The 25458-nt window shown below is 38.3% G+C and overlaps 2 long non-coding RNA genes across 3 annotated transcripts in view; one reads left to right on the top strand and one right to left on the bottom strand.

The window, feature by feature from the left end:
• Positions 1-1781, top strand: part of LOC121110294 — a 30074-nt gene extending 28293 nt beyond the window's left edge. For both annotated transcript variants that reach the window (XR_005858633.2, XR_006938772.1), the window contains exon 3: positions 1419-1781. This is a non-coding gene — a long non-coding RNA (uncharacterized LOC121110294). The remainder of the gene's footprint in view (positions 1-1418) is intronic.
• The window catches only part of LOC112532124, a 122420-nt gene that overhangs the window by 16107 nt on the left and 80855 nt on the right, over positions 1-25458 (bottom strand). The gene's annotated exons all lie outside the window — the stretch shown is intronic.

The following is a 25458-nucleotide window of genomic DNA, read 5'->3' as shown; positions in this document are numbered from 1 at the left end:
GGGCTGGGGATTGGGACACAACTGGCTAAACTGTGCAGACACTGGGAAATGTGGATTTTAGTGTCACCAATAGAGAGTACTTTGTTTCATTGGGATGCCCAGTAAACAGAGATATCATCCTTATGAGCCTGCAAATTGTAGTACACAAAATCCATGATATATGACAAACCACCTTTTCTTCACTTGAGCAGTCCTTGTATGAATGAGGTGAATCATCCCTGTGCTACAACATATGGAGCAATTCTCAGAGTAAGCGTTCATTGATGTGGTCCATCATTCATAAAGCTTCCCAGCAGGGAAGACGCTTGGTCAGTGAAATCAAAATTGATGATCTAGGTTTTGCAGCAGAGTTTAGATTGATCTCAGCTTCAGAGTAATCAAATTACTATTGCACTGGGTTTAAAATGGATAAAATAGAATCTAGTATAATAAGGTTGGTTTGTTTTTGTTGTTGTTGTTTTGGTACATTTCAGGATATTGATCAGGCTAAGAAAAGTGAGGAAGCAATTGGTGTAAAATAGTGTTTAATCAGAATAGTAACATTTTTCATGAGGTTTTCTTTTCAGACATAAGTGTTAGGAGAAGATTCTGAATTATTAAGTCAGGACTCTTCAGATTTTATTTATTAAGGTGGAAACAGAAACAATTGCCATAGGAACAGACCTTCCAGTTTCTCACAAAACTACAGAATGAAATCTTTATGAAGAGGTCTTCAGTAAAAAGAAAGAGATGATTGTGTTTGTGGGATATGCCATAGCCTAAACACCTTCCATCACAGTGTTTTTTGTCCATAAATCTTGAGTCTTGAAGAAGCTTTATTTGCTTCCTATCTCCCTGGGAACTGCTGGTTTCTCTGGGACACCCAACTAAATATAATGCTGAGAATATTTTTTATTCAGGGATAATAGTATGTAGGCTTCTTGAATCTTAGAGTGCAGTCTTATGAAAGGATGTATTAAATTCCTCTGGACTGTGGATGTTTGGACTATGGGAAACCTCGGTGAGACTCGCTAGAAAATAATAAACACTAATCACAACCCGCAATCCTAACCACAATTTGCAAAAAGCAGCTTCTCTGACATAAGGCCAGATTTTGAGGACCTTATTTAGTTCACATTTGGATGAACTCCCATTTTCCTCACTGAAACTTACCCGCTTAAGAACAGCAGAATTTATACCCTCAGTTCGAAGGAGATATTGTCAGTAAAATTAACAAGAAAATCCGTTAACTTTTTTTCCCCTAGGTTCTATGGACCTCAGCTGGCAAATTGGATCTTATATTCAAAACAGTAGAAACAAAATATATTATTATTATTGTTCTTAATCTAACGCTGTAAGCAATCCTATTTGATTCCCAAGATAAAGGGCTGCTTGGTGCATAAGTTGGATGTGAACGAAATCCTTTTGTTACTTTACAGGAACAAGAAATAACCTCAGGCTTATCCAGTAGGTGAAGGGATGGCATCATGGTTGCCAAATGAGAGCAGCCTAAAACTGCTGATTGGTGATAACAGCAAGACAAGAGGCTTCAGATCTGCAGTGACACCTGCAAGCAGTATTAACAGAGTGAACATGCTGGAGGGACCCAAAAGTCTTTTTGCAGTTCCCGGACACCTTAGAGAAGGGGAGAAGATGGAGGGCTCTTCCCTAGTCAGGCTCAGCACCAGCCGGCATAGCTGCTTGTAGGTATGGGGGCAGAGAGGTGCTCCCATTCAAAAGGCCTTGACCTTCTGGGATATTACACTCCTGCTATTAATCCACAATTGAAAAATAAGTCAATTCTGAAGAATTTCTACTTTTATTTCCATTATTATATATCTGATAGCTAAGAGAGAGAGAGAGAGAGAGAGAGAGGAGAGATTCTGGTCTTAAGCATGCTACAGTACAAAAAGCTGCCAAAAGACATCATAGTTGCACTGAATTTGATTGAAGAATCCAAAATATTTGCAGTTCGGCCTTGCCAATTAAAAATACTTGCCAATTATGAACTGCTTGTAGCAGCAAAAGTGTTCATAAGCCTACAAATCATGTGTTAAATCCAAATAAGTTTGTCTGAACAGCTTAGATACAAGTGATTATGCTCTTAATCTCTGGGAAAGTTTTCTTAAAATACTCTTAGAGACAATAAGAAATCATAAGGATCTGCAAATACCAGCCATATATAAATAGAAATCCTGTTGTGCTCTCCCACTTTCTCACACTTGCCAGAATGTCCAGGGTGAGTACTTACTAACAAACAAGAAAAGGGCACATTTATAGACAAGGTAGAATGATTTAATTTCATTAGTTTTGGTTCAGGAGGGGTTGTTACAGGGGTCAAATATGCAGGGAAATGATGTTTTCTTCTTGTTACCCTCTATTTTCACTGATACCAAGAGTTTATTTTTTAACTGTTCTTCTGTTATTCTAAAATGATTTTTTTTTTTAAATCTATATATTCCTGTTGAAATTGAAAGGGGAAGAAATACAGCAACTCCACCAAACAGAACAACAAGCCATTATCACCACAAATAGATCATTTTAGTTGCCATGGGTAACCAATGCCAGTAAGGTATTCAGGCATTGCAACAGCCAGCACTGATACCCTGCTTTGAAAGTGCTGACTGTGCGTCACATTGCAAACTTCAGTAATTATTATGTGTAGGAGGGTGGTGGCACCAACAGGATATATACTTGTAATGAGTCATTCTTTAAATAGTTTAATTTATCATCCTGAAATAAAGGGGGAGGGGTTTATCCAGTATGAGGCAGTTTGAAAAGCCTGAATTGTTAATAAACTGAAGTAACAAGGCAGAAAAAGCTGAAAAATACATACACACATGAATTTATGTAATATATATAAAAGCTTATATGTGTATATATATAATATATATAATGTCAGTAAGATTGAAGGAAGGCACTACTGGAAAAGTATAAGGCATAAACCAAGAAACATACAAAAGTAGCCTCACATGACTGCTGCCACACTCCATTTATTCATACTGATGCACAAATGTAAATAGCTAACAGGTCAGATGTCCATAAATGTGACTTGTGGACATCCAGGCTTTCACAGACCACTGACATTGAATGTGCTCAACAATTAGGGCAGTGCTTTTCTTTTATTTTATTTTTTTCTTTTTTCAAAGAAAAAAATCAAGATCACAAATACTAAACAGTGTCATTGCATCCTACAAATGCAATCCGACAGAGAAAGTATCCTACAGATATTTTTAACTTCTGGCAGGAAATATAGCACTTATAGTATAGCACTCATAACATAGCACTATTTCTGAGACAAAATTTAATAAAACACAGTTATCCTGTTCTTAACCACCAGCACACAGGCACATGCAGTAACATAAAGGTGGTGTGTGCTGTGAGTCATGGTCACATGGTCAATCATTAATTGAGGTGACTGCACAGTTTTTGATAATATCTTTCAAAGCAGACAGGAATAGTATTATTGTAGTGATAGGACAAGGGATAATGGGTTAAACTATAAGAGTGGATTTAGGTTATTTGAAAGGAATAAATTCTTTACTATGAGAGTGATTAGAGATTGAAACTTGTAGTCCAGAAAAGTTGATGAACACATTTCTGAAATTGTTCATGGCCAGGTTGAATGGGGCTCTGAGTAACTTGGTCTAATAAGAGTTGACGCTATCCAAGAGAAAAAGATTGGAACTAAATGATCATTAACATGCCTTCCAACCCAAACCATACTATGATTACAGAAATTTAAATTGAAAAGCTTCTTCCAATGTGGGGAGCCCAAGACTCCAAGCAAGGGGAGAAAGAAGGTGACCAAGAGCCTTCATCCTCTGCTTGAGTGCAAGGCACAAGCAGAAGGGAACAGCAAAGACTTTTTTTCAAGTTCCCACCTGAAGTGGTCAAGGACTGAAGCCCTCGGAGTGCAGTGTGCTCCCTGTGACTATCCCTATGTGATAGGATGTGAGTACCTATATCACAAAATAGAGAAATTGAAAAAAAAGTCACCTAGTTCATGTTATCAAATTGAGAAGAGAACAAAACAGCAGGCAGCATTTCTGACAGAAGTCTGTCTCCTAGGATGGAGAGTCTATAGACTTGCTTGGTTGCCACTTTCTCATTTATTGAGAAGCAGATTTTTTTTCCCTCATCTTCTCTACTGAGCATTTCTCCTCAACCTTCCACCCATGGAAATTGCACAATGGCACAATGGAATTGCCAGCCCCTTGACAGCACTCTCTATGGTTGAAGTCTCTCCTGCCATGTCACATATGAGGCTTCACCTCAGATTCAGCTTCCTCTTCCACCAGCCACACTTTGTGTCAAGTTTGCTAAGCTCTGTGTTTGTTGCTGTTCTGTAAGAGCTCTGCACTGTGCATCTGACAGTCAGTGCTGGATGTGTTATTTCAACTGCTGCATCCCTGACCACATCAAACAGAGGAGTTCTCTCATGTCCAACATTCAGTGTTTCCATTAACATATTAAAGATGGAGGTTTGCATTGACTTGTGTTTAGTTTGTGAGTTGTTACAATCTCAGGTACTTTTGGTATATAGCTAACAGAACAAAGCTGAGTGAATAAATTCATTGTAATTGTCTTAAATGAATTTCAGATTGCTATTTATCAAGGTCATTTCATTTTTTTTTTTCTTCTGAATACTTTTGTCTTCTCACCTGCTGCCTTTCATGGGGGGAATGCCATTTTATATGTAAGTTATGTTTCCCAAAATCTGACAATATTGACTTGAATTTGTATATGCTGATTACTCAGTGACTATAAATCACCCCCTGAAACATGCAACAAAGTTATTTTATGGTCAACTATAGATGCATCTGATAGAGATTAAATGTGGAACATAATTCTTTAGCTTGCATATGGGGAAGGCACATCAGACGATGTCAGTGTCAAAAGCATTTGTAAACTGAGAAACACTTCACCAGTAGCTTTTATCATAAAAGTTAGGCCAGTTACCATACTAATTAAAAAAAAAAAAAGGGGGGGGGGGGGGGAGAGAAAAAAGTCTGCTTCCATGATCTGCTCTTGCCAAATATGCACTGGTTGCTTTAATCCAATTGCTACCTTCTGGGTCACTTGCAAATAGTCTTCAAACATTTGTTCCAAAATTCCCAAGGGGTTTATGTAACTCTGGTCTACAATTCCTTAGGCCTGTTTTCTAAAGATAGGTGCATTGCTTGCCTTTCTGCAGTCTGCTGTGACCTTCCCTACATTATCCTCTTCTTGAAAGATAATGGTCAACATCTCAGAGACTACACCAAGTGGCTCCTTAGGCCTACTGAGCTTGATACAACTATCATATCTAAAATCTTTTCATTTCAATCATCTGTAGTTCATAGTGTCAGTCTTCAGGAGATAGTGCTCTGTGGCAACACAATCATTTGTTCTCACTGACCACAGTTTTGTGCTTTTGTCAAAATCACCATTTATGTAAGTCAAGTTATTGTAGTCAACAAATACACCACAAGCCGTATCATAGAAAGCACTGATCTCATCTTTTCTTCTTGAACTCTTGACTGCACCCCCATCTGCTGGGGTAGCTGTAAGCTTATTACTTATTTAATTGAGATACAGCTTTATTTTTTAGCTCCTTTCCTTTCTCCCTCTCTATTTTTTTCCAATTTATTTAAAGTAATGTAAATAAGATATGAAATGCTACAGCTTATAGCTTTCTCTTTTTCACTCAGTTATCATTTTCCATTTGAGAATAGACAGTTATTTCTTTGTTTTTTTCCTCCTATTTCTAGTGCAGTTACAATCTTAATTTTTAAAAAAATTACAATTAAAAAAAAATTACAATTAAAAAAATATATGTTTCTTATATTCCTCTTTTTTCTTTGTTGTTGTTGTTGTTTTTAACTTGATATTTCTTCCATTTTACACTAATTTCTCCCCGGATTCATTTCAATTGTTTAGACCATCCTTTAAAAAATGTTGAGATTACCAAGAGTCACCAATATTATATTATGTGTATTTACTCTCTCTTACTCATTTATTTTGAAGCAATTCCCCACTGTACAGCAATAGCTTCATCTCGCATAGTGGGCTAATTTTCAGATTACCTTATTAGTAAGTCATATTTGCAAGTCTTGATTTTTTATAAAATATCATTAGTTTTCTGCTCTTCTGACACTTCATCTTCCTGAGAATAAGATTTTGTTTCTCCTTGATCAGTTTCTCCAAAAGTACTTTTCTTGACTATATTTCTGATCAATCATTCTATCACAAGTTTATCTTGAGGCTTTATGCATTTATGTCAAAGAGAACTCTGCAAACCCATGAGTGCCCCTTAAGAGATTAATAGCTGGCAAAATAGTTTTTGATTTATAATCCAATCATTTAAAATAGTCACAGTTTTTAAGCATCCTTTTTTCCTGTACAAAATTATTGTGCTGAAATTACACACACACAGACCCCTGCTTTCCCAGGGGACACCACAAAGAGTATAAAATACTGCAAAACACTTCCTATTGAAATACAGCAATTACTTTAATGAGAATATTGATTGAATTTTCTCTGTTACATTATTTACCTTTGAGATCTCCAGATGCTCTTGAGATGCAGGCTATATACTGACAAATGTTGAACGACAGTACATTTTCATTATAATTTGAGAACCACACACTTTATGCATACATGAGCAAGAATAATGCAGTTTATTCTAACTCCAAACTGAATGAATTCACAGGAAGTCCTGCCTTCTCTACTAGACATTACCTCCAATTTTTCTGTTTAAAAAGAGTATCAAAACCTTCTTCCCCATTTTTCAACATATTACAGTGACCCCGAGGAAGTTCTGCAACTTAGAAATAGAACTTTTCTTTCAAGGTATGAAGAATGACTGATCTTGTTCCATACTGTTTTTCCTATAGGCCACAACTGGTAATGAGTTTCCCATTACTTCCAGCTACTATCCTTTTTATGCTTTACGTGGTTGCTTAAAAAAAAAAAAAATTGGATTGAGTGATCCATGCTGGACACTTACCCAGATAATTCTCTTCCTTTCACTGATTGTCTTTACACAGATATGTTCAGCAAGTCTGCTACTTTTATCTTCTAGTGTTCCATAATGACAACATATTATCTTAATTAGATGTCTTCGTGTCATGTACATCACAGCTTAATAAAAGCTTGTAACTTTGCTAGCTTTCATATTCCTGACATTTGTGCATAAAACATATTTTTTTTCTCTGTTATTCTTCCTCTTGTGTCAATTAAGGCTGCTGTAGTTTCCCACTTCCTCCTCTTCTCACTCCATGTCTGTATGTAGGAATCTACTTTTCAGTACTCCAAAATCTCCAAATCTCAAGTCAAATTTAAAGCTTTCATCCATTTGATTCTGAAGTGCTATCTGCACATCTATTATCCTTCTGTGTTACATTGACTTGTGTTTCTCCTTGCTTCTTCTAAACTTTTGAACTTACGATTTAATTTATGACATCATAAAATGAATACTAACTCCCTGCAGAACTCAGCAGCCCGAATCCTCAGCAGACCAACATTCCTGTTGAGAAATCTTGAGCAAGTCAGACAGACATACTGCTACTTTTTTTTGTATGGGAGCTTTGAACTGAGTCAGAAATATCAAGTCGTCTAAATTTTGTGACCTTCAAACATGAACAACTGCCTACTGCCTGTTTGCTTGATTGTCTTAATAATTGAGAAAGGCTGTTTGGAAGTTTGTTGAGTCTGTGTGGTTAAGTAGACTTTAAAGGCCATAAAAGAAAAGGATTATAATATAAAACGGTAGTTGCCATTTAGCACATAAGAGAATAAATGCACAGTAACAAGGAAGGAAAGAATATATATCAGCTTCATAGTTGAAAACTGAAACAATAATAATTGGTTTGATGCATTAACAAATACAAAGAAAATATAGGGTTCTGGACAGGTAAATTTTGGCAGTTAGCTGTTGAGGTAAAATGGTAAATAGCTTCATAGACTCTTGAGAAATAATTTATTTTAATTGTGTGCAGTCATATTCAAATCAATATCTGAAAGATCCATTGGGATGCAGAAGACTGGAATAAATAAGAATTTCAGAACTCAGATAATAGATTTTTGTTTAAAGCTGACAGAAGATAAGACTTTTACATTTACATACAATTTACATTTTTGGCTCTTCTATTGTGAAATTTACTGGTATTAAATCAGTTTGGTATGTGATCTGGATGAAAAGGCACTTAAAGTTTAAAACAGATCCAAGGAATGGCTACTGCTGCTGATGCTTGTGCTTTGTCTAGGTAATCATTAGTATCACCATAGGTAGCTGTTCATTATACTCCACATTTGAAACTCAATCACTGAAATTCTTTAAACAGTATTGGCCAAGCAGTAAAACAGTCAGCCTAGAAATGCAGCAAGAACACTATAAAAATCTTTCTGTAGTATGACAGATATATCAGTTAGATTTTATAAACATATCCCAAATCATTTCCTGAAGAAATGTGTGCAGCTCATTAGCATCACTTGAAAGAATATTATCAGTATATTTACATTTAATCTCAAGTATGTAAAACCCAGAAAACTTAATTAAGAAGCCTTAACTTTGTACAGGTGTCCATATGGGTGGTATATGTATTATGTATTTTATAAATATGATATCTGAGGGAAAAAATTGGCTAAATTTTCTTTTCATGGCTAATCTACTTGTTAAATTTCTCATTAAGGAATTTATTTGGATAATGGTACTATATTTTGCATGGGACACTCTACATATCCAATAACATTTTCACAAATCTGACAGTACTATTTGTGAAATATTTTCCTGAAATCTATTTTTCAGTATCTTACCTACTTTATGTATGCATGACTGAAAATCAACTCGACATGAAAGATATTCTTGACAATAACAATTCTGTGTTCTGATTTCATGGTTCAGTTGCTTATCTAAGCCTTCGAACCTATCTCCCGGATAGGGATGAGGAGATATAGCCAGTCATGTAGGACTATTTCTAGGCTTCATTAAATGTTTATGAAATAATCTATAATTAGCAGGTATCATCAAAGCCAGTCAGAAGACAAGGAAATGACATTCAGTCCATTGGGTTTTAAACAAGAAGGAGAAATGTTCTAACTTGGTAAAATACCTCTGTGTATATTATGAAAGGGATTTGTTTGTAGACAGACAAATCTTGTTAGGCATTCTAGCCAATTCCACTAACCACTATAGTGAATTAACACATAAGGAATTCAGTTAGTCTTATGCATACAACACCTAACTGGTTGCAAAGTGAACATATTTTTAGCATAGTAGAAAAATGAAGTAAATGAAGTAAAATGCCTTTTTCGTATGTTGACAAGTTTGACCAATCACAAGGCCACTCTTACTGTGGCAAAGAAATGTGGAAAGAGCTAAGTTTTGTGTCAGGAACTTGGTGAATAAAAATCGACTGAGAACTACAGAATTGTGAATGTTTTTCATAGAAAGACTGAAGAATTCTTTCACTCCAGCTTACTTCATATTGGCTTGCTGGACCTTTCTGATATCAAGTCTGTGCAGAACTTCTAGTTATGTGAATGCATTGCCCCTTATCATTTTAAATATTAGGGGGTTAGGGGTCTTTTTTGAATATTAGGGGTATGAAAGCCTTATGCTAATGACTGACTGATGGATGAGAAAAGCTATATGCTAAAACACATTCTGTTATTCTTAAATTATTGGCAAAAATTAGGGTGTGGAGGCTAATATATGTTTATCTTTTTTTTTTTTTTTAACTATTTTCTCTATTGTGTATGCCATTAGAGTGACTAAGTGTACAGCTTAGCAAAGTCATGGCCCAGCTTTTCTGTTATTTTTAGTAGATATGAGCAAGCTGTTTTTCAAGTTTCTATCAATCAATCAGTGTATTGTCAATTAAAAAATGCACCAAAAAAGTACCTGTATAAATTCTAGCAAACCATTTGCCATTCAGTTGGAACTGAAACAATGGTGTGATAATAAAAAGACACTTTATTATAGAGAAGCATTTGAAGTCTCCCTAGAGTCTCCCTAGGCCACCAAGTGATGAGCACAGTATCATGAATGCCAATACATCACTGCTGATTTCATTACTTGCCTTCACTTGGGTATTATAAGCCCAAATAAACATCAGGCCCTAAATTCACAGAATCTCAAAAGCTCCTCTACTTTCTCTTTGTGACATTTTGTTGTTTTGTTGTTGTTGTTGTTGTTTGTTTGTTTTTTATAATTTTGTTATAAAATAAATGTTGTTGCCATATTCTGTTCTTTGCAATGCGAGTTCCTTAACTGGACGAGTATTATTCTTCACACACTAGATTCAGTAAATTTTACAATTATTCATTCAGTGGATTATTTAAAGGATAGTCTTTTGCTCTCACTCCTTCCCACTGTTCCAAATCAAATGCAAGTACAGCCAACCTTCCAGAAAAATCAAATGCATCCACATTTCTTACTTATTATTTAAAAGGGTGTAGAGCCCTAATTTTATGTCTATAGGAATCTTCTGTGCCGTTTATGCTGGTTACCAACGTTGTATATGTTAAATAATTAATCCCTGGTCTTTCACAGATTCTTGAACTGCTAGATTTCTGAAACATTCATTTTGTTTCTGAGTTCCCCTTTGTGTGTATTTAGCTATCTGAGTATTTACATTGTGGTCATCATTTCTGTGGTATCTCAGCACCTGCATCCCACACTGGACCATGAGCTGTAACTTATGCTTTCAAAGAGCATGAGGGAGTAATGTTTTTGTAAGAAAGCAAGAGCAAAATACACATTCCTTTTCAATGTTTTTTATTTTCGATTACAGAAACTAACCAGCAAGGAGAGAAGACAAAACACATGGTATTTGATCTGTGGATAAATGAATACCACCTGTCTCTTGTGCTGTAATTTCAGCACCCTTCAAGATCTCTAGATTCTATCTGTGGCTTATGTTCTCTTCACTTAACTTTGTTAACATGCGGTACATTTTTTTTTTTTTTCAGAGCTATAGGCAGGCCTTTTTGGACCACAGTTGCATTATTTTAGAATAAGAAAATCTAAGAAATCATGGAAGGCATGAAAAGGTCACAGGATTGTATTTAGCATCATTATCATTAATTTTATTTTGTTCTCTGTCAATGCTGTAAATAAAAGAACCTACTAGAAGAAATCTGCTTTTTCCAGCGAAGTACTTCAGTGTTGTTTTCAGGGACCTGTGGCACATAGCCATTGCAGTATCATTTCCCAGGTGGCTGAGTGGGGCTGTCTGCTCCTTTGTATTTCCCTGTGGGTAACTCATGCACTCTCTGTGCAGTATCACAGCTTTTCTCTTGCACCTTTGCACCACTTATCAGGTACAGGTACCCCCTGAGTAGAATTGGCTGCTCTCTATCAATATAATTGAACAAAGATGTGCCGAAAGGGTTTAAGGTATGTTGTGTGCTAAAGACAACTGATCAGCACTTCTGAATTTAGTAAACGTCATGTAACTCTTCCAGGTGATGTCAACCAAAACAGCAGAATAAGGCAAAGTTGAGCAAGTGCTTAACTGAGAAGACCACGTGGTTTCTAGTGTTTCAAGAGCACCAATCTGTGAAGTGTAAATATAACATAGGAGCACACACTGCCGGTACAGCCCCAAGGAAAGACCTGAGAGTGGAGAGTGGAGGACTCTTAGAGCACTGAGCAAAAAAAAGGTAGTCTCTTGGGCTGCCTGGCAAAGAGCTAGAGATCTTTGCCTTTCCTCTGAGAGCAGGACATGTTAGAAAGAAAAGTCTTCATCACCTGCTTTTCTTTATGAGGAAGAAAAGCCTACAGAGCCCGTATTCTGCATGACCAAGTGGTTCAAGAAAAAATAACAAAGTTTTAGAGGCCCTTGAGACAGCAAAAAGTTACCATGCTGCTGCTGAAGCGCTACCCATTGTGAAACAAAAACTAATGTGTAAATCCCCATAGATCACATTTGTTTACTTCTTCCATCCACAAAGCAAGAGCGGAGGCTCAGGAACAACGTGTTTCTTTCTAGGGCTTTGACATAGAAAATTATTGAAGTTAAATGGAAAAACAAAACAAAACCAAACAAAACCAACCACATTTGAAAAAAAAAAGTAGTATATCATTCCATTTTATTTATGTAGAATTGCTCATGCTTTTCCAAACTTCTCAAATAAATGCAAAAAAAAAAAAAAAAAAAGTCTTTTAGTGTTTTAGTGTTCAGATTTGCTACAGATTTGTTCAAATGCTGCTTTCAACTCACGAGCAATTTCAGGGCAGTAATGGAAAAGCTGAATCAGCTGTGAAATGTAACTTTTGACTTAATTATATTAATTGACATACCTATGTATAATTTTTTGAGTATTTTGTATAATTGCTTCAAATGACATTTAATTTGTCACTTCAAGTACAATAATTAGAAGGAGTTCATGAAAGAAAGTCATTGCAACTTCAAATGAAATATATCAAAGGTATAATTATTTTGAATGTTATAATACTGAATAGCTACACTCATGGGGCTGGGAAAGTAACGCTGCCAGGCTTGAACTCTATGGATCAGAGCGTCTCCTTTGCTATGTACACCACATAGTCATTATTTGCATGAGCTGGGGGAACAGCACTGGGCAAAAAGAAGAAACTGCATGATAGTTTATCCTTCCTGAAGGCTAGGGACATGCCTTCTGTGCAGAAATAAATGTTTGTGATCTAAATCTCATTAGAAATCAATGGAAAACATTCCATAAAATTCAGCAGGAACTGAATTGATCCACAAGTATATTTCTGGCTCTGTTGGAGACGTGTGAGGCATGTTGCTGGCTGACAGAGCAGCTGCTTGATGTGAATAGTCCCCACTGAAATACTAATGCGGTTCATGCAGCTCAGCACAGCACGAGCTCTTGCACCAGCCTCCACCCCCACCTCACCTCCAAAAGCAGCAGGAATGCGTAGCAGGGGGAAGAAATTAACAGCAGCCTTAATAATGTTAACCGGCAAGAATGGTGACATAGCTATGAAGGTATTGCCCAATATTGCTTAATATCACTCACATAAAAATAAATAAATTGAGACCACAGAAAATTAAAGCAAGTAAAGGGAAGGTGAGTTTCCAATTCCACTTCAGCCAAAATGGCATGCAATGATTCAAAAGCTGGAGGCAATCATCATTTGCATGAAAAGTGGCCATAGCCCAGTCGTCAATCTGGAAAAAGTTTGTGAAGCACTGTAGAGAACTTTCTTCCTTAAAACACTTAGGCATCACTGAGTGGTGTCTGTCTCTTGGAGAACTGATCAAGGATTGGCTTTCACAGCTCTCAGCCTCAAACATGGAGAACCTCTAGGGCTGAAATGCAAAACGAAGATCATGCTGTGATGTGATAGGTTCTCCTTGTGCCAGAGCTCTGCTAATTCCTGGGCAACATAACCTGAAATGACAGCAGTGAATGCCAGGGTCAAAACTGGAGTAAGCAAGGGATACCAGTACTGGGAATAAGCAAAGAACTTCATTTTTATTTAATTGCTGACCTCAGCTTAGGCTTTAACTCTGTGTTCTAGATAAAGATTTTAAGGAAAAAAAAGTCAGAGGTAGTGTTTTAAGTCTGAATTTTGACCTAAAAGTTTTCAGCAAGCTTTTAGGGTTGAAAGTGTACCTACAGACCATCAGTATAGCTGTAGCTCACCTTCAGAGAGGGATTTTCTTCTAGGTGACAAATCCAGCCAGAAGCTCTACTACAGGCAGAATAGTTGAGTTTCAGGACCCAGAAAACACAGCTTTGGGGCCTTTTTTAGCAGTTTTATTTAATGTTACATTTTCTCTCAGTTGCTCAGTCATTGCCTACTTCAGTTCCTTATATTTAGGAGGTACTGATGTGGAGAAGGACTGGTGGGGTGTCCTGGAGCTGCCCTGAATGCTGGCCTTAAAGGAATGTCCTCTCATCTCTTGGCAGTTCTGGCTACGGCCACTGATATCTCAGTGGGTCCATAAGTGGTCCAGGTTAATATGTATTTGGTTCAGATATCAAAAACACCTATAATGTTATGTTTCCTTCCATTAATTTGTAATAATAAGAATCTAATTTAATGTTACATAAGTCACATGTAGTCTGTTACATGGCTTTCACGTAGTAAATCTTTGACGACAATATTTTGGTTTTGGCATCCATACCAAACTTTCTACATTAATCTTGATTTGAGAGGAGAAGACTCCTGTTGGGCCAGGAACTGGGGAAAACAAGAAATTTGGTATTTTGTGTTTTTTTTTTTTTTTTTTTCCTTTGGAAAGTGTAGTAATCAAGCCTTCATCAGAAGTGCTTATATAAAAACCAGCATTGGTCTGGAAATGCAGAGTGCAGTTCAGTTATAGCTAAGGGCCAAAGTAACCAGACAAGCTCAGATTTACATCACTACGTTGCGCCAAGAGCACAGCTGTATCAAATTACTGTCTTCAAAACAGGAAGGACTGGAAGCTTGATTACAAGTGCTACAAAGATGACGAAACACAATCTCATCTGTGCATTGTGTATGAGATCTTTCTTTCTCCTAGGAGTAGTCATGGTTGGTAGAAGGAGCTAGTCCACAGGGGAGAGATTCTAGTTTTCTGCAAACAGATCTGTCTGGTTTTCTTTTTTTCTTTCTTTCTTTCTTTCTTTCTTTCTTTTTTCTTTTTTTTTTTTCTTTTTTTTTGGTTGGTTGGTTGGTTGGTTTGGTTTGGTTTGGTTTTTTTATATGAATGTTCAAAACAAAACATTTTTTCAGAAAATAATCCACTGAAAAGAAAACAGGCTTTTGATGTTGTTGGTGGCAGTGTTTGGTTTTTTTTTTTTTTTTTTCTGTCGATGAAGGTCAAAATGTGTCGCTTGGTTTTCAGTTAACTAATGGTAATAACCTATAGGCAGTGCATACAAATTTCATGGGGCAGAAGGTGGCACTATTTCTGGCTTTCCTGAGAGATCAGATGCAGCTGGGTGGTACCATGGGCTTTGCCCTATGGGAGCTGAAATGCTTGTATCTTTCTACTGAATCTATGTAAGCCTGCTGATTTTCTTCCTGGGCTTCTAATTCTCATTTAGCCTTGCATCTCTCATGGCTTTGTAATGATATTATGCCAGTAGAAATCATCGCCTGTTGCCAGCATGCCTATGCTTACTGGTTAACCATTTTACAAGATTAAGTGAGATATACCAAGGCTGTGAAACTAGCTGTGCAGCCTATGGGATTTTTCTATGTTTCACAGCTACTACTGCAAAGCGTAGGATGTAACTTCAGTTAATAGAGGTTCATGCTGCTCCAGCCACATAAAACTAAGCAGAAAAGCCAGGACCAAGACAGCTCTGATATCACAAGATAGTCAGCACTGAGAGTGGAGTGGGGACACAGGAAATTGCTGTGAATGAGCGCTGTGATCTGTGTCTCATTTACCTTGATGTTGACTATCTGTTCCTATTCACTCATCTACATACAGAAAGTGAATATTTAAGTTATCTGCCTTTTTAGCACTTCAGGTTACATATATGTTACTGGCATTCAACACTCTCACTCTTCTTTTTTTTTTTTCAATCCAGTGAATCTTTACTAGGCCCTGACAGTATTTCTCCTACAAAGATGCAGAATTTGCCAAAGCCAAGGAGTTTATTGCTGTGTGTTTTCCATGCTCAGCAAAGAACTGTACAGTGCACAACTGAACTTCATGTACTATAAGCCTTTTAAAGGGGAAATTTACTGTGGTCTCTCACCTTGAGGAGCAAACCAAAACAAACTCACTTGAACAATAATTCAAAGACTGAACTTTAAAAGGAGGGGAGAGAAATAAAACTCCTATTATACTTTCTCCTAAGTGGTCAGGATCATGTGAAAATCAATATACTGACCTCCTTCTTGCTTTTTTGCCCCCCTCATAACACTGTAAATAGTCTAACAGTAACACTGTGTACTTGCTAATCAGACGCTGCTGCAGGGGGAATGTGCACAAAGTTGAAATGGGGTCCTGGCCACAGCTCATCTGTGGTAGAAGGGAGTGTGGCAGACATAGAACAGCTTCAGCCTGCATTTCTGAGGTCATTATGGGATGGCTGAAGCCACAAGCTCTGTCCTGCTCCCTCACCCTGTGTGTTTGTCTTCATGTGTCTTGCTTACATGAAACCTGGGCAGATGCACCAGGAGCTCCCTTACTGTCTCCATGGAGTTATCTCTGACTCAGAGCATGTAAGCAGCAAGACAGATGTTCCTTAATGCTGCACACAAATTTACTTAACATATCTTTAGGATTGTATATATATACATAATCCATGATATCCAAGAAGTCTTGCTCCAAGTTTCAGAGCAGCAGTCTATTCAAAACCCATAACATGGAGTATCAGGCCTCATAAAGACCAGAGGACTTGTCGTAGGAAATATCAGGGAACAGATCAAAACTGGGGCAGCTGCAGATGTAAAGGAAATGTGCTCTTCCGTCAAGAAGTTCTGACAGCCCTGCGGACAAGGGCCTGGGTGTCCTGATGGACAACAGGTTAGCCATGAGCCAGCAGTGTGTCCTAGAAGCTAAGAAGATCAGTGGTGTCTTGAGATGCATTACAAAGAACGTGGCCAGCAGGTTGAGAGAGGTGATATCCCTCTCTAACTCTGCCCTGGTGCAGTCCTGTGTCCAGTTTTGAGCTCCTCTGTACAAGAAAGACAGGGAACTGCTGGAGAGAGTCCAGCAAGTGGCCACAAAGATGTTGAGGGACCTCTGGACATCTTCTGCACAAGGAAAGGCTGAAGGACCTGGGACTTTTCAGCCTTGGGAGGAGAAGTCTGACAGGGAATCTGGATGGATGGGGCCAGGCTCTTTGGAGTATACAGCGATAGAACAAGGAGCAAAAGGCAGAAACTGGAACACAAGAAGTTCAATAAAAACATGAGGAAAAACCTGTCTACCATGGGAGTGACAAGAGCACTGGAACAGGCTGCCCAGAGAGACTGTGGAGTTTCCTTCTCTGGAGATATTCAAGGCCTGACTGGGCTCTTTTCTGTGTAAGCTGCTCCAAGGAACCTGCTTTAATGGGAGATAGATCTGGATGATCCCCAGAGTTCTCTTCTAATCCCTAGAATTCTGTGATTCCATGATTCTGTGAACAAGGTGGAAAAGCAAAGGCTCAGGTTGTGGGTGGGAAGCTACAGGAGCAGCCTGCCTGCAGAATCAGCGTGCCAGCTGTGTGAGACTGTACTGAGTTGGCATGTCCCTGAATGGAAAGAGAGGTTTACCTGAGCTTGGATTATCTTGAATGGGGTTATTCATTCATGGCTGTGTGTGTGTGTGTGTGTGTGACGAGACTGGTAAATTTGCCAACAACTTCTTAAATTCAATTTTCTTAAATCGGGATAGAGTTTCTGGATGAAATTTTTGGAAGTGAAACTCCTGAGTATGGCCGACCAGCATATAAAAACATTCCCTGTGATAGGTAAGAACCAAATTCGTGAATCCAAAGGAAATCTGAAGCTGGGTTCCTGTATCCCAGAAAATACTGTATTCATTAGAGTATTTATCAGTCTGTGAACTCCTCCTTTGGGGAAAAATTGTTCATACCTGGTTTTGGCTCAAATTAAAGTGAGATTTTTTTTATTTTTTTTTTAAGTTTTGGAAGAGTGGGGAATTGTTCTTCTACAGAGTCCTGCTCAGTGCATCCTAGAGAGGCTGCAGATGAAAAGCATCCTCCTACTGGTCTTGCTAAATGAGCAGAAGCAATTTTTGAAACTTCACGTTCTAGACAAGGCAGAAGGGCTCTTTCCTTGTTCTGCTCTTCCACCTAGAAGCCATTAAAGTCTAAAGCCATAAATCTGGAGAGAGCATCAGGGCTCACTCTATCAAATGCCTTCTTAATATTCTCTGACCTCTGTGCAAGGCTGGCCTAAGCACTTGAATCACGCTGTAGCTTGTATTGCAACCAAGTGCCTTGTTTTTCATTGAAAGGCTGATATAAACTCTTTTGATCACATAAACACTTGTGCAAGAAATAAACTGGAAGGCTGCTATCTAAGAGGAAGATGACTGACTTCTAAGGGTTTATACTGGAATGTATGTTATCAGCATTCTTTGTGTTACATTTTTAAGGTGAAAGGTGAAATAAAATTTCACACTCATTTTTAGATGCTCCCAGGTCCAAGTGTAAGACCAAGATGTTAGTAGTCTCAAAAGGGACAGGCTGTTTGCACCTTTGGGAAACTGCCATGCATTATGGAATCTTCACATGAATAGTACCAAGGGTATTTTGTTTGTTTGTTTGTTTAAAATGATTTTGTTCAAAAAATTAGATGAATTTTTAAAAGAAAACCACTGAGCAGAATAGTGAACTAGCTTTCTTCCCAGGGCAATGGAAAAATGGCTACTTTAATAATGAGTAAATGTAAACCACTTATATTCATTTGTGTCTGTACATCATTGTTTCTAAATGCCAAAAATTACTTAAAAACTGTTTCCTGAATTAAAATAGCATTGGAATCATCATTCTCTTTTATGTGAAACATAGCTGTTTCTGGCATGCTTTTGACACTTACATTTATGTTGAGTTCTGTTGATAGCACTGAGGAAAAGGATGTGTTTTCAAATAGTGAGGGAAGAAATGTTATTGCTACTGTTGTTTATGAGTTGCACAGACAGCAGTTAGGGGAAATAGTGTGCATGCTGTCTTGGCTTGTTATTGCCACTGGGAGGCTGTGGTATAGCTGTACATTGGGAGAAGGATTACCCCAAACCATAACGGTTCCCTGGTGGTAAATCAGACATAGTGTAAGGGATGAGAAGCTGTCTCCAAAGATGTAATAAGGAGAACTTAGATAATAAACAATGTATAGCCTATGCAAACACTAGAAGTGTGAGAATCTAAATAAATCGTGATTGATGATTACGTTTATGTAAAACTGAGCCCAATAATAACAAAAAAAGGCATAGTGTTCTTTATCAGAGCATATTATATGCTGGTTATACAAATGATTTATTCAACCATTTTCTGGTCCTTTCCTCTGGAGGCTCATTTTGCTTGGGTTAACTCTTTAGGACAGGGATTATGGGTTTGCTCCACCAGAAAGGAAATTCTCTGGATCTGAAGGATGGGGCACACTAAAGTTTCATCTGAAGAGCTAGGAGGATTGTTTACTTCGTATTACTTCAATAGCTTCTGCTTTCCAAGTAGAGGCTGCTTCTCTAATTCGTGCCTTTAGATAAGGCAGCAAAAATAGAGTGTAAAATAAAAGTTCTCTTTTGCCAAGAAAGGTTTGGAGTCCATCGCTGTGCTGCCATGGTCCTGGGAGTGCAACCATGGAGCAGAGCAACTGCACGAGGGAGGCTTGGTTCTCAGCCATTAGGTCTTCTTTTTTCTTCAGCTAATTTCCTTTGTAAATTAAATTGCAATTGCAATTGCAATGCCTGCTTACATTCATTTGTGCTTACTGGTTCAACTATGAGACTGCTGCATCTGGGCAGCAGGCAGGAAAGCTGCCTTCTTGCTGTGTCCTGGATGCTTATTCTGATCCTGGTGAGACCTCTGCAAGAGGGACTGGGTAACCATATCCACATGAACACACTGAGCAGGGAGAAATGTGCACTGATGGCAACATGCCTGTCCTTGTGCCCGCATGCATTGCAAGAGGAGATTCCTGAGAAGGGCAGGGAAGCAATGTCTGCACTCCAGAGTTATTATTGCATCTTTTGAAATGACTGGAAATTGTTGGATGGAGTAAAGTTATTTTTGAGTCATGTAATTTCCTTTGCCTCTTCAGATAAATTTCCCATATCTAAAAGGTTGTTCATGTCTCATAGAACATATCTATAGTGACTGGATGTCCTTTTGTATGCTTTCTGGAAGGAAAGCTTTCTGTCACATCTAACCAGAGCTCTCTTCACAGCCCCATGAACAAAGGGTTTCCTGCTTCCAACAGGTCAGCTTGCTAGAGCACAGCATCATCTGTTACCCACATGCAGGACTCATAATGGAGGAGTGTGCCTTGTTTTTGACATCAACAAGCTTCCTCTGATGTCCCTTTAAATGTAGGTGTAGTGCAAGTCTGAGCAGATTAACACACAACCAGAAGGATGTCAGATGATTGTGATTATCTGCTGTTCATGTGGCAAAAGCTGAAAGATCATGGGGAAAAGATCTGAGGAATGGGAGCTTCTAGATATGAGCTACTATTTCTCTTAATGAAACCATGCCTAGAAGAAGTGGAAAGGAACTACTGGGAACAGGACGATCTGTTTGGGAAGGAAGTTACCGGGCCCTCAGTTGCTTTATGGATTGTTTTATTTTGGACTTTATTGCTGTGCAGCCTTTGGATGAAAGCTCTTAAAAGCATTTGAGCAACAATGTTTAACCTTTCTAGGGGGGAGTTCCAGAATTCAGTCATCTTCAGAGAGACCTCCCTGCAGTAGCTGGAACTCTGTTACTGTTTAGAAATCAAATTTATGCTGAGAGAGACCTCAATACTCTGACCTGGAAGAATCAATAGCAAATAAGGTCACAGCTGAATAAAGTTCTCAAAAGTTTTAATTCTTACTTGCTCAAACCCCTCTCTTGCCCGAGGCTAAGTCTATCAGCATTTTCTCAGGATGTTGAAGCTATATGCAGCACACTGTAAGACAGTTCTGCTGTGATTAGATGTAAGGAAATACATCAGCTGTCAGGGCATTGCTGGTATTTTAATTTGAAGTGTCACTCAGTCTCCCTGAGTTGCTTTGTACTGATATTGAATAAAACTAGAGAGGAATGAGTTTTGAGAAAAGTGACGAATTGATGAGTGTGTTGAGAGAGGGGAGATCAGCTTAGAAAGAGACACTGGATTTAGGGGACCCAGCCTGGCCTCTCTGCCCAGACCAACTGTCTGCCTGTGAAGTCCCTTCACCCTCATCTCCTTGAAACCCTTACTGTTGCACCAATCAATCGTCTGTGCAAGGAATGGCATAGTTCGATTCACACTCAATCACATAAAAACTGATTTAATGAAGTGTCCCTCGATATTGTCTTCCTTGATACATGTGTATTACTGAGGCAGGGGTTTCCACTTGCCTGGGGCTTTCTGAAAAGGCTCAATTGCTTTTTCACCTGAATTCTTTTCTAGCTTATTCTTCCTAGTATTGCTTCCTAATGAACCTGTGACATTTATTCCCATATCTTTCCACCCACCCTTCCCTAACTTCCTGTCTTTCCTGAGGTGAAATTTTAACATTTTCTTTACTAGGTAAAAGAGAAAAAAAATAAAGAAAGACTTAGCACTCCCCAGAGCCAGCAACTGCAGGTTCTTTTAATTCTTTCTATTATGACAATATGTCAGATTCTTGTACTTTCCTGGCTCCCAGTGGAAATATGAGGCTCCGAGGAGAGAGAGAGGAGTATAGAGATGGAAGGCATTTACACTTAGCAGTGATTTTTCTAATGAGAGTTTTAGTGGTGACATTAACAAACTGTATTCTCGGAGAATTTCCTGGGGGCTTCAGTGTCACTACACACAGCATCAGGTAGGTGACAATCTCTCACCATCACCTCCATCACTGCAGGAAAGGCAGTCCTCAGCAGGAGTGAGACTGAGTATGGGCATTTGACAGAGAGGTGTTGAGCAATGAGTGAGGGGAGCAGCACAGCAACTCTCAGTGCTTGTTTCTAATAGCTTACATCTTGTTATTTTTGGTGCAAGAGAAAACAGAAAACAAAACAAAAATGAAAAAATCAATGATCTTTAAGTTCCCTTCCAATCTAAACTGTTCTATGATTCTATGTAACCAGAGAAGAGTCTAGTATTCAGAGACTGAAATGTTTTTCCAAAGCTAATTAGACTTCTAAATCTTTGCTCTAGACAGTTAAGCATTGCACTAGGTAAGATGAAACATGGAGAAGTCAAGGGACTTACCCAAGGTCAGTGATGGAGTCACAAGTAGCCCCTGGGAGTTTCACTCTGCTCCTCTGATAGCGTAAATCACTGCCAGTGATTTCAGCCTGGCTAGCAGATTTCCCCCAGTCTGAGACCAGTGAGAGCTAGGAGAGCTTTGAATCTGAGACAACTTTGGCTAACAGACAGTCTTTAGCTCCTGATGGTAACTGTTTTGTGTTTGGAATCACAGAATCATAGAATGGCCTGAGTTGAAAAGGACCTCAAAGATCATCTAGTTTCAATCCCCCTGCCATGGGCAGGGTCGCCAGCCACTAGACCAGGCTTTCAGAGCCACATCCAGCCTGGCCTTTATGATTTCTATAGTTATGTTATAGTCCTTTGTTTTCACAACAACTTGGATAGCCCCAGCTTGGTTGAGAAAACATAAAGAGAAGTAGCAAAACTAATGTAGAAAAAGAATACCCAAATCTATAGGTGGGCCATCAGGCCTTCAACCTACCTGTCCATCAGTAAAGACAGCAAAACTGTCTGCATCTATCCAAGGATACACAGATCAGGTGCATGTCCACCAAAGGATGACCCATGTCCAGCCTGGACCACTTGGTTCTTGGATTTTAGTGACTGTCATTTAGACTGCAGTATATATTTTGAAAGAGATTCCATGATCTGCTTTGTTTTCTACCCTAATTGTATAACCTTCAGAGTATCAGACCTTTACAGGCTGAGAAATCCCTTTTCCATTCAGCTTTACTTGTGATACTTATCATGAACCATAGATTAAAAGTGATTAAAATTGCACTACAGAAGGCATGTAAGTGTAAATCTGGATGATGCATGATTACTCTGAGCCAGCAGACATGTACAAATAATTGGCCTTTAAAGTTCATTAGTCAGTTTTATTACAAATAGTGCATTTGCATGATGTTTGTAAATTTATGCACCAGCAGGCATAAGTGATGACAGCATTCCTCTAAATAGGCAAAGCAATTACAGAAAGCACATCTACTAGTTGGAATGCCAACGCAAAACACTTGTTTCAACAATTGGCCGTAGTGTTTTAGTCCTGGGAGTGAGAGCTGCTAACCTCTTTAGTTACAGCAAGAGGCATACACAGACAGAGAATCCCAATATGCTGAACAAATTGTTTCCACCGTTGATTCACCCCCACTCTCAGTCTGTCTGAATTAGAAGTAGAAAGCTTTTGAATCGGATGCTGATAGATTTACCTTTTCCTTTGGCTGCTGAAGAGCCTCTCTACGGCTGTCACGGGGGATTTAGTTAGATAGTTCTATTCTCCATATGTGAATCCAATAAGAACTGAAAGATAATTGGGAAGATTGTAGAGGTTATAGTGCCATTAGTACTGATGTGCTCCTCCCTGGGCTTGATAAGAAGATTAGTAGTGAAGGTAAAGAGAAAAACAGTCTGGAGAAGAACGTAGACTAAACTGTTAGATGCCGAGCATAAGTACACCCCATTTCCTTGATATTTTCCTTGACTTTAATGGTATTTTTAATCTATGCACATATGCTTTCGCACCTCAAGAAAGTGACAAGAAATATCTTTGTCAATTAAAAATTAAATAAGAGATAAGATCCATGTGTGATTACACACGTACTGCACGCTTGTGCTGCCTTCAGATAAGGACTGCTGCAGCGTGCTTTCAATTTCTAGGTTATCCATAGTTCCCCTCTGAGAAGCCATTTATTTTAGGATACCAGAACCGATACAGTGCTGTCAACTTGAATCTGTTTCTCCATTGCTTGATCATCTTTGCCTCAACATGAGACAATTAACATACCAAATGTTGGTCTCTTCATTAGCTATTACATTTGCAGTGCGTGTAAACAACGTGCGTGACATCCCTTTTTATGTACTCTCACACAGCTGCATTAATAAAATCCAAGGAGGCAGGTGTGTGCATGTGCATATATATAGAGATATATATAGGCATGCATGGCAGTTCAGCTATAGGAATGGTAAACACTCACAGCAGGAACAAACCTATGACGAGTGAACCATAAAAGGATCAACTGAGAGAAACTTACAAAGTCCTGAAGGGTGCTTTAAAAGCTGATGATATGCTTCCTAAGATTTCCATTATTTCACTATAATGGCAAAAAAAAAAAGTCTTTCATTGGGTTAAGGATCTAGTAGCATTCTGCAATGTGTAAAGAATATCTCACATTATCAAACCAAACACAGCCTGTTCCAGTTAAATTGCTTCATTGCTTATGTTCACTAGATTTTGAACTTTAATACAAAAAACCTCCAACTGGAAACATATGAGCTCAAAGTGCAAATACCTTCACTTGTAATAACAGCAAAAATCTGGGAAACACTACACTGTGTTAGATCTTGTTCCCTTCTCACCACAGACTGTCAGACAGATTCCACCAAGTAATAGCATCACAAGGCATAGCTCTGCAAAACACTCACCAAAATGGGTAAAGTGTTGTTGACCACATGGTATCCTAAAACCTACCTCTGACATTGAAACTGATTGTTTTAGGACAGCTTCTTGTCCATTGATGCCTTGATTAATGAAGGCATCTGCTGTGGTGGCTGTGTTGGTATCACTCTCACTTTGCCATCTGTGTCCCCCTATGAGTAGTGTTTAACGTTTCCATTTGCCATATAATGACCTAGTAGGAGTTTTCCCTCTCTGAGCAAATGATGTCATATATGCTTTTAGCCAAAATCATAGAATCATAGAATTATAGAATATCCTGTGTTGGAAGGGACCCACTAAGATCATCGCATTCAACTCCTGGCTCCACACAAGACCACCCAAAAATCAGACCACAGGCTAGAGAGTGTTGTCCAGATGCCTCTTGAACTCTGGGAAGCTCAATAAAATGACCACTTCCAAATTAAGGCAAATCAAACTAACTGAGGGGTAAGGGTTAGATATTTTTAAAAATTAAACAGAAACTCCCTTCAAGATGACCCATGGGAAGTCACCTTTCAGTACAAAGTGAATTTTCAGTCCAAGTCTCTTTCTGATTACTTTTCAACTCATTAAACTACTGCATAGTCAAATGTGCTCCAAGTGTCAAATGGAGACTCAGTACCCCAAACACAGAAGTGATGCAAGTATTCTGTGAAAAAAGTTGCAGAGCCAAAGGATCACAGTGCAGATATCTTCACAGCATTGCCTGCAGGATAAGAAAGGTCAATTAAACCCAAGCTCAAATAAAGCTCAAACCTGCTGACTACTCACTTGCAACAGCAAATCTGGGTATAGAAAATGAATGTCAACTTTTTTACAAATCAAACGCTTTGCATGGGCATGAGCCATGGCTACTGTGGCTAAAGGATGACATTACATATTGGTGTACATTTTGTGCTTTCATCACAATAGAACAGATGAGTATCAGAACAGATACAAACACATGAAAAATAGAGGCTCTCATTTCAGATACTTTGAGTGTATTTGCTGGGTGAACATCACCAGTGAGGAAAATCTTCTGCCTTTTTTTAACTTACAAAGCTTTTCAAAAGGACAGACTTTTTTAATTGTATGGATTTAAAATTAATTAAAAAATAAATTACAAAAAAATATATATATCGGGCTTTGATAATCACAAGCTTTTAGAATCTGATGTGAACTGACAATGAACATATGGAAACCATGTACACTGAATCATTTCAAGCTGACGTTGAAGTTATCTCTTAAGATG

Source organism: Gallus gallus, chromosome 3, assembly GCF_016699485.2.
Source record: "Gallus gallus isolate bGalGal1 chromosome 3, bGalGal1.mat.broiler.GRCg7b, whole genome shotgun sequence".
Taxonomy (NCBI): Eukaryota; Metazoa; Chordata; class Aves; order Galliformes; family Phasianidae; genus Gallus; species Gallus gallus.
This window is presented reverse-complemented; position numbering and strand designations above follow the sequence as displayed.